General features: G+C 40.5%; 1 long non-coding RNA gene across 1 annotated transcript; it reads left to right on the top strand.

Moving 5' to 3' along the window:
* The first annotated feature begins 1,007 nt into the window (after positions 1-1,007).
* Positions 1,008-14,489, top strand: LOC124268220. The gene is made up of 4 exons (XR_006896240.1): positions 1,008-1,206; positions 3,363-3,453; positions 13,856-13,932; positions 14,412-14,489. It is a non-coding gene; the product is annotated as an uncharacterized LOC124268220 (long non-coding RNA).
* Positions 14,490-15,108: the final 619 nt, after the last annotated feature.

Below are 15,108 nucleotides of genomic sequence, written 5' to 3'. Positions count from 1 at the left end.
CATCATAGTTTTCTGTTGAATCCATAATATGATCCTAAGCAAAGTGTGAATAGTAATTTCGGTAAGCACACTCAAATCCAGACATGGCATGTATCTCCAAGTGTATTTTTTTAACGCCGCCCTCAGCAAGAAAAAGGGTGGTGGTGGTGGGGTTTGCAGAACACCCTTCCCCCCCCGTCCTGAAAGGGGGCAGGGGCATGAAACTCTCGTGAAATAGTGTGAAAATGAACTGTGCACCCCCATTTCACAAACGTCTGCACCCGCCCCATGTACTCTAGTTATTTTAAAGTCCTATGAGCGGATTTGTAACAACTTGTATTTATTATGCATGTAAAACCTTTCTCGTCGCTATGTAGCTGAATACCTGTGAAGGTCCTGGTTAGAATTGATCTTCAGTAACCCATGCTTGTGGTAAGAGGCGACTAACGGGATCGGGTGGTCAGACTTGGTTAACACATGTCATCGGTTCCCAATTGCGCAGATCGATGCTCATGCTGTTGATCACTGGATTGTCTGGTCCCGTCTCGATTATTTACAGACCGCAGCAATATAGCTGGAATATTGCTGAGTGCGGCGTAAAACTAAACTCACTCGATATAGCTGAAATATTGCAAGACGTTATATTTTAACTCACTCACTCACTCATGTAGCTGATTGAGCTTCCTCTTACGACAAGCAGAGATTGCTGGGGATTTAATTTCTTACTGGGGCGGTGGGGTAGCCTAGTGGTTAAGCCTAGCCTAGTAGCGCCACACGAAGACCCGGGTTCGATTCCCCACATTGGTACAATGTGTGAAACCCATTTCTGGTGTCCCCCGCCGTGATAATGCTGGAATATTGCTAAAAGTGGCGTAAAACTAAACTCACTCACTCACTAATTTCTTACTCGGAATTCCTAGAATCTGATTTAAAGTGGTCATACATGGGATTGAAAAGATCGCAAGAACGCAGCCGGTTGGTTGGGAACGTGTCTCGCGCACATATCTTGCACGTGAATGCTGGTCGGCACGTGCCATTCTTCCCCACTCGTCCCTTTCCGCAGCCAAGTCTATTCGGTTGCTCCGAATAGACACGAGTTGAACACGCCGATGTGAGTGAGAACGAGCATGTGCGTTATTCATGTGGCCATTTTTCACACCTCGAGGTAATCAGTGAGGAGGTGAGGAAGTCGTGGTATTGCAAGGCGAAGATATACTAGTAGCTGACGTGAGTAGACCGTTTTGGTTTGGTTATACGTGTTTGCGATGAAGTAGCATGTTAACTTACTGTCACCCTGGAGTCGGTGAATGAGACATGGCAATGAGTGTATCCAGTTTACAGAGGTATCCACTGGATAAGTTGTCGGATGTCGGTTCCTGTGTCAAATGAGAATTACAGCAATATTTAGCGTATATTATCTCGTGAATGTTGACATGTCGGTTACAGGGGTGAGAATTATTTAATGATTCCACGGAAGAGTTGGACTGTCGATAAGAAGTTTTTTTAACGCTGCACAAAGCAATTTTCATGCGTTTTGACGGTCATCTGTAAATAGTCTGGTTCAGATATTCATCGATGTACGCATTTGAGATAAGTTATTTTAGTAACTGGGTGGTTGTAGCCAGGTTAGTTTCCCCGTGGCTGGGAGCTTGGTGACCGCTACTTCCTTGGATTGTAAGTTTGCTGAATGAAATTTAGAGCTGAGTTGTGGTTTGATAAGGATTAGAATAAGGCTTAGTACAGAATAACATGAAAATGTTTATCATTAGGTTCAGAATTAAAAAGTCGTCCATGCAGTGCGAAATTCCGCTAGCCATTGATCTTCAGAAGAGTGTTACGCTTGATCAGAGATTTGACTGCGTGGGTATGGCTATACCACTTCATTAGGCATTTAGAAACTGGTGTGACAAAGAGGAACACGTTTTATGGATTGACAACTGTATTGCAATAGATGCGCCGTTTACCTGTAACGCCGTTATCACTCGCGTCTTACCATCTGCACCGAAACGTCGCAGCGATTGCAATAAAGAAGTAAATTCATACAACGTCTTTCTCCTCAAAAAGGGGCGGTGGGGTAGCCTACTGGTGGAAGCGTTCGCTCGTCGCCTCGATGACTCGGGTTAGATTCCCCACATCGGTACTATGTGTGAAGCCCATTTTTGGTGTACCCTGCCGTGCTATTGCTGGTTTATTGCTAAATGCGGCGTAAAACTAAACTCGCTCTTCAAGAATGTATCAGTCTTTATGTGAGATGAGTATAGGAGAGGAAAAAGAACTTGGACCAGATTAAAAGTTATTACACGTAAAACAGGTGCAGTTGTTTCTCAAAGAGCGTTGGAGACATTTAGGAAGGAAATACTGACAGGATAATCAGGCGGTCTGTGCCACAGATAGAAACCCCTTTTAGTGTGACCGTGGCAGTGTCAGGCTGTTCGCGTGCTCTTTTCCCCGACTTATTATCACTTGTGTAATTGTCCTATTCCATGGTCATTTGTACAGTTTTTGTAGCGCTAACTTGGTTCTTTCTGGTTATATATTCTACTTCACCATTCTAGCATTGTTTACGGGATATGTTTTTTCTGTCCCAAAGCAGCTTATTATGGCCGTATTTTGCCCCTTTTACCATTTATTAATGTATTACTATTCATGTCACAAGTACTTATATGCTCTGGTAGCGTAAGTTACGCTCTTTATATGCTCTTGTAGCTCCCCTCCCCCGTTTAGGGGAGGTGGGGTAGCCTAGTGGTTAAAGTGTTGGCTCGTCACGCCGAAGACCAGGGTTCAATTCCCCACATGGGTACAATATGTGAAGCCCACTTCTGGTGTCCCCCGCTGTGAAATTGCTAAAAGCGGCGTAAAACCATACTCGCTTACTCACTCCTCCCCATTTAGGGGCAACCACAAGACAATTCCACCAGAACGTGGATGACATTTGGGTGAGACAGTTCTTACTTTTTGTAGTCATCTGGTGAATTGGTCACATAGTCACTTACGCTACTTAACTTCCTGTTCCTTTAGTTAACCTACCCATCTACCCCATTTATAAAAGTTGCATAGTAAGTTAGTGTAGAACTTTACTTGCGTATTACCCTGTTTCTCTAAGCGACTATTTCTCACTCCAGCAGTAATCGTCTGTTGTCCCTGTTAGGTCAACTTTGAGCTTCGTCAATTGGCTTTGTGTGAGCCCTGTGTGTTATATTGAGTATGGGAGTCAGTGGTTATGTCTGAGTGATTGTTTCGAGCTAATTGACAGTTCATTCGAAGGTGACCTTGCATATTTTCTGTACTCTGGTTGTCATAACTGTAAATAAACTCGTTACTAATTTTACCCACACTTGTCTTGGTTTCTGTAGTGTTTTATTGGTGTATTTTCCACCTTCCAGCTGGAAGTTCCGGTTTACCTTAGAAGTGTTTGTGAACCCGTGATAGCAGCCGCTAAGGTTTGGAGGAGAGCGATCAAGGGGACGGTACTAGGTGTGTATTGTGGAAGGATTGACATTTGGTATGAGCAATATATACAGATGGAAAAATATTTAAAGCTATATTTAATCAGTTTATGTACGTCTTCGTGCGTCTTCACAGGAAATTTTGTAGCCAAAGTGCTAAAGACTTTTCTTTAACGCAAAAGCCAACAATAAAGAATCTGAATGGTATTTGATTAAACATGGGTCAAAAGTATGGTCACCCCAAACGGGTAACACGATGCATAGTCATAATTCATACACCCAATCCACAAATAGGGTCTCTAGTTTCAGAAACAGAAGACGGTCAGTATCTTGTGTAACCTCCGCCGATCTGTAGGACGTTTTGAACCCTCGTCACCGTTGAGTGCACAAGAATGTGAATCAAATGTTGGGGTAATCTGTCCCATTCTAGGTGCAATGTACGCTCTAATTCATCAATATTCTGAACGTACGCTTGGGTTCAAATCAGGGCTTCTGGCTGGCCATGGAAGGTGGGTAATGGCTCCTTGAAGCAGGAAATCAATGACTGCGTGTGCGCGATGTGGCCCAGCGTTGTCATCAATATAATGCCTCTTGAAGATTTGCTTTGGTATCTTTGGCCATTGGGATTTCCTCTCACTGTGAATAGGTCTTCAGCAACCCATACTTGCCGCAAAAGGCGACTATGCTTGTCGTAAGAGGCAACTAACGGGATCGGGTGGTCAGGCTCGCTGACTTGGTTGACACATGTCATCGGTTTCCAATTGCGCAGATCAATGTTCATGATGATGATCACTGGATTGACTGGTCCAGACTCGATTATTTACAGACCGCTGCCATATAGCTGAAATATTGCTGAGTGACGCGTAAAACTAAAATCACTCTCTTAGTGACAAGCTGAAGTTTGCAGTCATACGACACACAGCCCCATACCCTAAAATACTCACGGAAATAGAAATGGCCAACTTGGCCTTAAATTATCCCACTGTCATGCTGTTCGCGTGCTTTCCCGACTTATGTCATTGCGTTATTCCATCATCATTTGCTCTTTCTGGGTATATATTGTACTTTAGCATTGTTTACGGGATATGTTTTTCTGTCCCAATACAGATTATTCTGGTCGTATTTTGGCATTATCTTTACTATTCATGTCACAAGTACATAGATGCTCTTGTAGCGTAGGTAACGCTCTTTCTGGAAGTTTTTAGCTTTTAACTAGAAGTCTTCGTTTTTGTATTGGAGCCGTTTATACATACCTATATGACGACTGTTTGGAACACAAGTACGGAAAAGACATCTCACGACTATGTCAGTTCAAATATTTTCCAAATCATCCACAAAGTTCCAGATCTAGAGCGTGCGGACACCCACTTCTTAAGGAAATCACGCTAAGACACGGTGAACGCAACCTCTACCCATTTAAAGGTATATAGTTACAGACCTGTAGTGGATACTCTTAAGTCATTTCTACTTAGGCCAGGCTTCTACGAATCTGCGACAAATCATTTGAGAAGATTAAGAGATAAAGGGGTTCTGCGTGATGTGTATGATGGACGCATATGGAGAAATTTCGAAGAGTATTTGGGAGTTGATTTCCTCAATACTGAGAGACGATTTGCTCTCATGTTAAATCTTGATTGGTTTCAACCCTTTGACCATTCTCCCTACAGCGTTGGAGTTTTGTTCTTGACATTGATGAACTTGCCTCGCGAAGAACGGTACAAAAAGCACAATGTTATTTTGGCTGGAGTTCTACAAGGTTCAGATGAACCGTCGAAGGATATAAACACGTATTTGAAACCTCTTGTTGATGAATTTGTAACACTTTGGGAATATGGCCTATCGTTTCAAGCATCCGGGCGTAAGCAGCTGGAAAACTACTTCGCTGCCATACTCTGCTGTGCCTGTGATGTCCCAGCAACAAGAAAACTCTGTGGATTCCTCGGTCACACTTCAAAGCAAGGGTGTCACAAGTGTACAAAGGAATTTGTTTCAGGTAATACACGTACTCAATGGAGATATTTTATAATGTGAATATTGTTGAACCCCTGTAATAGTCTATCTAACAGCCCCTGAACCGCATTATATTCCCTACTTCTTAGCCCTCCCTGCAATGTTAAAGCCCTAAATGAAGCAAGTCTAGATTTCCCCAAGTTCTCCGGGAACGATCTCTCATTTCACTGGGGCTCCTTTTTAATTCAAATCTGATCATAATTATATATATATATCAGAGAATATGCCATAGTCTGCCCCTGTGACAAAGGGGTATGTGGAGGACAAAAGACAAAAGTGATACCCGTGCTCATGTACTTTCGAATTACATTGGGCGGTGGGGTAGCCTAGTGGTTAAAGCGTTCGCTCGTCACGCGGAAGACCCGGGTTCGATTCCCACATGGGTACAATGTGAAGCCGTGATATTGCTCGAATATTGCTAAATGCGGCGTAAAACTAAACTCACTCACTCACTGGAATTACATATTAAAATGCGTTCTTGCCTTCAAGTAAATGTATATTGGCCAGCTTCAACCAAATGTGTTTTGGAAGGATATCGAAACTTATTTTGAGCTATATGAACTATAATTAAGAGAGACTTATAATAGTCTGTTGTCCAAATGTTATCTGTTGTTAGTATTTTGCAGGACATGCACTTTTCATCATACGAGTTGGAGAGTGGGTAGCATTAATTTAGTTACTTCATACTTGACACCAGAAATTGGCTTCACACATTGTGCCCCCGTCTGTACCAAAGTCACAGAACGATCTTATTTTCCCTTCATCCCAGCCCTTTCAGTAATGCTGTACTAATTAACTCCCTAAATGAATGAAGTCTAGATTTCCTCATGTTCAGGGTCTGTTATCATCTGCTGGAAAAGTCACTGCAGGGTTCAGGTTACAGAGTAAACATACCAAATTCCCATGACTGGTGGGACCAACATCTTCAGTAACATTCGCATCTGCCAACTCTTACTTCGCAAGCACTTGGTGAGCTAAGAAGTTAGAGGCTAGGAGTCGTGTTCCAAGTGTGTGAAATATGTACGAAACAGTTGATGCAGTCTATAAGCTAAGCACGTAATATATATAACTATATGTAACTGATTGGAGCAAGGTTCCATAAGGATTTCATTTAAACGAAAAACTAAAAACTCATCAGCAACATACATGTTGTCAGGTAGTAAGTCTTCAATTACTGACAATGCAATTTTGTAAAACATGATTAAGACATAAAATAAGTATTCTTTCCTTTGTTTTCAAGGAAAGTTCGGAGATAAAATGAACTATGGTGGATTTTCCCCATGTCCTCCCAGGACAAGTGAGAGACAGAGAGGGAATGCATCTATAGCAACTCGGAGTATCTACACAAACAGCAAGAGATGCTATTGAGAAGAAGACGGGAGCAAGATACTCTGAACTGATGCGACTGTGCTACTTCGACTGTGTGAAATTTGCAATCATTGATCCCATGCACAACCTTTTCCTTGGAACGGCAAAACATATCTTCAAAGGGATTTGGCTCAAACAGGACATCCTTAAGTATGCCGATTTAAAGGTGATCCAAGAGCGGGTGGACAGGGTATCAGTTCCCAGTGGAACGGGGAGAATCCCAAGGAAGATTGCAAGCAACTTTGCCAGTTTCACGGCTGATCAGTGGAAAAACTGGACTCTTTATTTCTCATTAGTCGCGCTAAAGGATATAATCCCTGAGAAACATTATTCATGCTGGTGTATCTTTGTGGAAGCATGTCACAAGCTATGTCGTCCGGTATTGCAGCGTAGCCGTAACTCCAAATATGCATCTGCACAGCCATCTTGTAGACTGCATACTTGATTATGGGCCGGTGTACGGATTCTGGCTATTTTCGTATGAAAGACAAAATGGGATTTTGGAAAAATATTCAACAAACCAACGATCGATTGAAGTTCAAATAATGAGAAAATATATTCGGAATCAAATTATTCTGGACTGGCCACTCCCTATTCTGTACAAGGATGACTTCCTGGCGTCATTTACCTTCCTCCAAGATCACGATGAACGACCAGTATTTGCTGCCAGTGCACGTATGGTTATTAACCTTTCAAATGACACGGATTTGTCAAAGTTTATTTCCATTAAAGTCGGCACAATAGGACCACTTGTTCCGGACATGTTTTCCAGTGCTGAATTTGAATTCTTCAAATCAGCCCTTCGTGTAACGCTTATGCACAGTGTGTCTGATCTGCAGTTAGGACAAGGGTTTACAAAAGTTGGAATGATTGAGATGCTGGGAGAAGTATATGGCAGCGAAGAGTCACGTTCTGTACGTTCCAGCTTTGTGCTTGCAAACTGGTGTGGTCTTGACGGGAACATTGACAGAGTTGGAAATCTTCGCCCAGGAAAGGTTCTATACTACATAAGGTGTTATGTCACAGTGCGTGGTCAGAGAACAGACTTGACATTTGGTCGAATGTCCTGGTACCAATCACTTCAAGACTTCACTCGTAACTTTATTTTGCAACAATATTTTTGAATGTGACGGTCCCGCAGTGTTCATGCCTGTGCAAAATATCAGTTCAAAGTTCATCGGCGGACAATACGTCCATAAAGGAGAAACGACTTTAACTGTTGTACCACACATTCGCCACATTTACTGGTAGTCCATGCATTGGCATGAGTCTTGGTGGGGGTTGGGGAGTAAGGGATATGGAGTGCGTGTGCGTGTGCGTGTGCGTGTGCGTGTTCGTGTGATCTTTACACCATTCAAATTCAAATTAATAAGGTGCCTCAATCTGTTTTGGAAACATTAAAGTGTTGCGGCATTTGTTTTGATAAACTACATACTCCTACATATGGAGAGAATGTAAATAAAGTTAACAGGTTGGTTGTGTAGATGACGTTATGTTACATAGCACCTGGGGTTTTTTCTGAGTGGAAAATAAATTTTATAACTATGACTCTTATACCAAGTACGTCAAAAACATCTACCTGATTGTGTATTTTGACACTTCTTTATACGATACACGATATTAACCTGCTTTGTTATTTAAGCTAATGAACTAATTGCAGTCACTATCATTTTCTATTTTCGACCCTAGATATGAACCAAAATATGTATTGTCAAAACAGGTTTGGGGTAAATTCCGGCGGGTAACTGAAATTTGAGAAAACCTCTGTATGGCAAAATGTCTGGAATCCGAATAAAAGAGGTTATACTAAGTATGTTCATGTTAACACTTTTACAAGAGTATTTTGCTACGAAAATCATTCATACATTGTCATTAATTTGAAAATATAGGTAACAATATTTGTGCAGCTACGATAATCATACAATGGTGTAATAAAATTGGGGACCTGACGGTTCAAGTCTTTGTGGATACAACTGTCTGTGTTTTTATTGCTATAACCAGTGTCTGCCTTCTATGTCAATATCAGATTACATAAGGTCAGTTATTTAAAATGTAAACCAATAATACTTATCCCCTCTTTCTCTCCCACCTTTTCTCTCACACAGACAGAAGCATACACACACAGAACAAAACAAAGCAAAACCAAACTTTGTTTAACGAGATAAAGAACCACTTTAATAACCGATAACATCCATCTTACAAATAAACTATTTATTATCAATCATCCTACACTTAATACACAGCATGCTAACTTCTGCTGGACAAGAAACGGCATTTACTAAAGAAAACAGAAGGACCAATGCTCACCCATGGAGCCGATATATGAACCTTTTAAACAGACGCTTTATGCACATGAAGCAAACCTAGCTCTGCGAGGGAAAAATTAGGTCTGCATCATGTGCATTTGACCAGTAGTGTTAAGCCAGTTTTAACTATGTTTTTGTCTTCTCTACTAATCCGGCAAATCAGGATTATATGCCTGAGTGATCAGCTCGTTAGGTCTATCGGTCTACCTTGCTTATAGACTGGTACACATGTACATACAAAATGAAATCAGATATATACAGTTTTTAAAATAATATTTATATATATACATGTATATGCAACTCTGTAAAATTCAGATGTTACATTACAAATGGAAGCTAGCACAACTTAAGGTTGAAAAAAGCAAAATCTGCATAGTCCATGAGGGACATTTCGTCATTCTGTAGACGTCGTTCTCAGAGCTAAAAGGGTCTCATCCAATCGGACATGTTTCCTTCCCTTTCAGGCTGGATATTGTTTCAATCTCGATTCAGTGGATATTTGTGTTGACTTGAGGAATGTGATGGCTTCAAGGATGTTGGGATGAGCCTTTTAGACGCTTTTCTTCAGGCGACTATGGTATCCTTCCAAGTGTTTGTTCGTCCGTGGCCCGATGATTTGGTGAGGGTTCCACAGGCGGGTACAGGTGTGTAGATCACCCACTATCCACTGATTGGTAACGTAGTCTGCAAGGCTTGTGCACCGAGCTTCATCTGGCTTGCTGGCGTTGATGTCAACCCAAATGTCAACTGCCAGGGTGGACCATCGCTGGGATTGATGCCATTGCCAAATTACCATTCCCTTCAGTAGTATCCCGATGAATACTGTTCATAGTATTATGATTAAGTGTTTGAGTTGGTGGGCATGAAACGTTAAAGCATTATTGTTTGATTATGGATCTGGGTAAATGTGGAGAAATCAGGATGTTGGTATTATAAATCGGTTCATATCGTCTTTCAAGCAGAGGTGTATAGACATAGATGAGTAACGCTGGTTTGAAGGTCTCCATAAGTATAATAAACTAACTTTGTACCCTTCTATAAAACACGAGGCAAGCTTTGAAGTTTGCCTGTCGTGTATCTCTCCGATGCTGTAGCCATAAGTTATTCATAGAAGAAGGTAGGAAAAAAGGTTTAAATAGAGAAGAAAGGTTATGTCCTTTGTGTGTAGTTAGGAACATAAAATCAGAATATCACCTTTGTTGAGTGTGTCCATTTTATGATGGTCGTAGACGCTCTATTATTCCTGCATATTAATATACATATATTTCCGTCATAATTAAAATTTCTCAACAGTTGATTGCATCTGAAAATACCAATGTATTATCACTGCTTGGGAAGTATGTATTCCTAGGATTTAAGTTACGATCACGTTTTCTACAGTCACATGTATAATATATATTTCAGGCGCTTCATTATGTTTTACGCTGTATCTTGTACATGTATAATGGGCCAGTGGCCCCCATACCGTCAAACTCATTTCATTAAATGACAGGTGTCATTCTGAACACGGTTCAATGTAGGAGAATACCTACTCATATAGGTGATATCTGATTGATCAGTATTCAATAAGTTAATTAGTCAATCAAGAAATCTCATCTTTAAGCCACTTAACAAACACCAATCAGTTCGGCGAACATCAAAGGAAAAAAAGGTCTGCCTCGTGTGAATAGTTTGAAACCTAAAGGTCTGCGTCGTGTGCAAGACACTAAACAGACATTATGTGTGGGGCAAGAAAGGCGCACACGTTAATAGTCTGTGTAGCCCTTTAAAGTGTAGGTCTCAGTCATGGGTATCACTTCACCATGTGTTTCTAGTTATCTCAGTGCATTATGACGTGGTCGGACGCGCTAACGAGCCCGGTGTTACAGTTATATTAGCGAACCATTGACATACATGTTAATCTAGTGTCAAATTTGCTACATTCCATTTAGACATTACCAAATATTTACGCGTGTATTAAATATATGACAAACCTAACCCTGGTCATACAAGATTTCAAGGGTACTGAAATCCATGTCCTTCATTCTTAACATTTACGTTTATTACACATGTTAGAAAACACACGAAAACAATGGCCAGATTTCCACACCTGTAAAACCCATGTGAATACAGAGTTGAATGTTCAAATATTTAAACACCTATTTAAACGTGTGTAAATCTGACAGCCAGATGATACGTAGATTTCAAACGTTGTTCATATGGCCGCCGGATGACACGTTTATTTACTAACGTTAGAAAATTTGGGTAATACAGTCATTTCGTGTGGTGTTAAAAGCTGTAGAACAAACACAACCCTTGGCCCTTTTCTAATTAAGCACCCCACCTGGGTGCCGGCATTCTCTCAGGTCCGCTCGAAGGTTATATAAGGTCGTTACGTACATAGGCTAATCAGTTGGCACAGTGTTCTTGGGGGTTTGCTCCCAAAAGTTAGAATTCCCCAAAGTCATACATCCCACTTGTCAGACAAATTAATCAGGCGTGACTGTGATTACAACCTAGTCTCGCCCACTGATATAATGAACCTGTCCCATACACTAACGAGATGGTTTTCATATTTGTATAGAAATACCTTGATCAGAATACTAATGTTGACAGTTAATCTAGAGAACTCAAAGAGGTGGACACTTAGCGAGAAATGGTTTTATAAAGGTGAACAGTTGATTCATATAGATATCTAGGGATTCCATTTTCATCTTGTAAGTACGCCCTCAGTCAGGCAGCAAATCGCCAGCACAGTCAGCCGCCTAACCCGCTCAGCCACCGCGACTAACACAAAAAGGGGCCTCAACCCCCAAAAGTACCAGAATTTGTATTTTACCAAGAAAGTGTAATCCCAAATATAACATGTTGCATTTGACCACTTTCTAAATGGCATTGTGTAATCGTTACCCAATGTATACTGAAAGGCAAAAGAAACGTCGTAATATTAGAAATGACATTTGAGTATCAATGGAGTATTTGAACCTATTTTTTTAAATATACACCAGAAGTCAAGTTTGAGGAAACATGAATCGTGGTCGTATAGCCTGCATTGCCCAATAAAGTATTGTTTGAGATTGAAGTTAGAAATGTTTTTGTTTTTTGGAGAGGGAAAAGTTCCCACAAACACAACATTGAAATCGAGATGCACGTGCATCATAAATGCATTCAGGCATAAATTGCCGGCTTGAATGGCAATCGTTCACTTATTTTCTGAACACAGCAGCTATGACTAGGTTAACGAGAGATCATCCACAACAAGCTATTGGACGTCTGCACGCTGGTCAACATGCTCGAGTCATTGCTAATGACTTCAGTTGCAGCGTACGAACGATAGAACGTCTTAGAGTGCGATACAACGCCACCAGCAGCACTGATGTCCGTCCACGTAGTGGTCAACCCCGTGTAACAACACGTCGCCAGGACCGTCATATCGTCCATCAACACGTGCAAGACCTATTCGCAAGGGCCAGAGAAACAGCTTGGGTGACCAAGCCAGGAACCTGTTTTGTCGATGTCCTGCCAGGAGACCCATATTCACCCAACGTCACCGCCGGGAACGTATCCAAGTGGTCACAACAGCGGCAAAACTGTCGTGGGGGACAATGGAGAGGGGTTATCTTCTCTGATGAAAGTCGGTACTGCATTTCAGTGGCGTATTATTTTAAAAAATAGGTTCAAATGTTCCATTGATACTTAAATGTCATTTCCAATATTACGACATTTCGTTTGCCTTTCAGTATATATACATACATGCACAACGGCATTTCATAAAATACCGGCTTAAACTTGTAAATATGCATCAACAAAGAATTTCCAAAAAGCTTATGATATGCTAATGTAATTACGATAATTGTGGTTATAACTGTTTCATCTGTGCGTAATTTATTGTTTTCATATGGATTTGGTTATGTTTGGTTATTTCAAGAGTTTTCATTAACCTAATGGAGTTACTTCCTTCCTATGGCTGAAATATTGCCGATGTGACGTTAAATAATAACTCACTCACTCACTCACCTAACATTGTTTGGATTTATACTTTTGGACTAGTCCATTAATTAACGAAGGTAACACTGTAGTGAACCTCTGTAGTGAACAACCCTAACCTTTGTTGTTTTAACGCGTCTAACTTTTGGGAGGACACCTTCTTGGGTATACCTTTTATAATCTCTTTAGTAACTTTCTCACTCTAACAGTGATCACCTGTTGTCCCTGTTAATTTGTGTGAGCTGTGTACGTGTAACCATGTTGAGTAACAGTTCTTTAGAGCGCAGTCGAAGCTGACTTTGCATATTTTCTTGACTCAATTTACAGTTATGTCAACATTATTACTTTTATCCACACTTGTCTTGTTTACTGAAGTGTTTTATAGGTGTATTGTCCCACCTTCAAGAAGGAAGTTCAGGCTTTCAGTAGAAGGGTTTGTTAACCCCGTGACACCACCATCGTCGGAAAGGTCGTTTTAGAGATAAATGACGTCATAATCAGATAAATGACAACTGCATGCTGCACTGTTTAGACAGGAAGATTCCTTTGAACGTGTATTGTCATTTAGGGTATTTAGATAATAAAACGTATAATTAATGGGTGAAGGCATGACTGACATCGATAAATGAAGTTTCTATCATAAAAATAGCTTGTATTAAATCTGTTAGAGAGACCATTGAAAATAAAGATAAATTTCTTTCAGTTAGAAATTAATATACAGTAACTCTTTTGTTTTATTCAGACATCTAACGGATTGATTCTTTCATGTGTATTTTGCAGGAATTCCCCTTTGTCTTTCCGCCACAGGGAAGGTGGCTTTAGGAGTGAGTGATGTTCGTCCGGACAATAACTAGAAAGTGAGTAAAGATCACACTGAATCGGTAGATGTTGTCATACAAAAATTAAAACAATGTTGTTGTTTTTGTTTTTTTTTTTTTTTTTATTTGGGGGGGATTTTTTTTATTTTTTTTTTTTTTTTTTTGGGGGATACAATATAAAACAAACAGCATGTCCTATAACTTTGCTTAAAGGATACAGGTTTCCTTTGTATTGAAGAGCCTATTTCTGCTTGTGGGACTTCCTAGTATGAAACCCGTGTAACTTACTTTTTAGTTGAATATTGTTTATTCCACAAGTCGAACATATTACAACATCGGGACTAGAAGTCGACAGTTGTCTGTTCCAAATAAATTCCGCACACTGAGACTTAATAGATATATTACAGAAAAGATAAACATATGGAGAATACGTTTTATTTACATCTGAAAAGCACATTTATAGATGCTTGGCCGTATGTACTGTTTCGATTTGATCCAAAGAATATTTTTCATTCCAGATGTTTCGCAGATCCTTTGGCACTACTGTCAGACGAGTCTTGAGAAAAATCTGTCCAATTCTCATCCCCGCTGAAACCACATACAACAAATTCTTGCCTCAACTATTTACGTGCTTTTTAATTCCGTGTCGACATTTACCTATTTTACTTTTACTGCTTAGTTGACACGTCATCGGTTCCCAAATCAGCGAGCCTGTCTACCCCATCGAGTAAGTCGTTTACCCGCTAAAATACAGACTTGTCACATGTGACAGAACAATTACCCTTTTTAAAGCGGTGTATAGACCCTTCAAGTTGAGCAAGCCTGCCGTGGCCCCAGCTTCGAAGAAACCTGAAACGATAGTAAATAATCCAGTGAAAAACGTATTTATCTTCCTCACAGCATCTATACTAACTTGGTGAATAAAACACCCAATTGTACAATTGACCATGCGAGATTCACGCTACATTCAGCAACATCACCATGAATCGCTTTCAAATAGTGCCACTAGCATGGGGTTAGCGAGAAGCTGAGCATCCCGTGTCACCATCATGAACAAAATAGTAACCTCCCAAAACTTAGACAGCTTAAAACATTTCTGGTTCAGCGCAAACTAATCCTGAAGCTGATACCTATTTCTTATAACGGATTAGTCCAGTAGAATCAATTAGACGTTATATGAAGCACTGCATTTGCACAAACTATAATATACTGAGT

This window comes from Haliotis rubra, unplaced genomic scaffold (assembly GCF_003918875.1).
Source record: "Haliotis rubra isolate DU_JTF1 unplaced genomic scaffold, ASM391887v1 Scf137, whole genome shotgun sequence".
Lineage (NCBI taxonomy): Eukaryota > Metazoa > Mollusca > Gastropoda > Lepetellida > Haliotidae > Haliotis > Haliotis rubra.
Note: the sequence above shows the minus strand (reverse complement) of the source record. Positions and strands in the feature narration are given on the sequence as shown.